Source organism: Calidris pugnax, unplaced genomic scaffold, assembly GCF_001431845.1.
Source record: "Calidris pugnax isolate Ruff unplaced genomic scaffold, ASM143184v1 scaffold353, whole genome shotgun sequence".
Taxonomy (NCBI): Eukaryota; Metazoa; Chordata; class Aves; order Charadriiformes; family Scolopacidae; genus Calidris; species Calidris pugnax.
The window spans coordinates 80669-81359 of NW_015091065.1; positions in this window are offsets into that span (position 1 = coordinate 80669).

A 691-nucleotide genomic window follows, 5' to 3' on the forward strand; every position below is an offset into this window, starting at 1 on the left:
AAACCCCCCAAAGTGTCCCAATCCCCTCGATGTCCCCACTGGGGTTCCCTCCAAGAGACCTAGGTCCTTCCGTGTCCCCGTGTCCCCTCTGTGTCCCCCTGTCCCCATTGCAGTCCCTTGGTCCCCTCCATGTCTCCTCTCCAGTTTTCTGTCCCCACTTTGTCCTCTGGTCCTCCCTACAGTCCCTTGGTCCACTCCATGTCTCCACCTTGTCCCCTGGTCCCCACCACAGTCCCTTGGTCCCCTCCATGTCCCCATGTCCCCTCTCCAGTCTCCTGTCCCACCTTGTCCCATGGTCCCCACAACGGTTCCTTGGAGCCCTCTTCATCCCCTGGTCTCTTCCATGTCCCCTTGTCCCCTCCGTATTCTCCCACCCCGTCTCTGCTCTCCTGCTGCCCTCTGTGTCCCCCACCCGTGTCCCCTCACCATCTGGCCCTGCTTGGCCATCTTCTTGATGTCGACGATGATCTTCTTCTCCTGGGCCTCCAGCTTCTGGCGCTCGCGGTCCAGCTCCCGCATGGCGCGGGTCAGCGCCCGCTGGTTCTGCCGCAGCAGCTCCTCCGGCGTCTTCCGCCGCCCGAACAGCAGGTCCATGGTGACAGCGGCACCTGGGGACACGGAACGGGGGGGACACAGCCACGGGGGACGTGGGTGGGAGGGCACAGACCAGGGGGGGTCGGGGGGGTGGGGA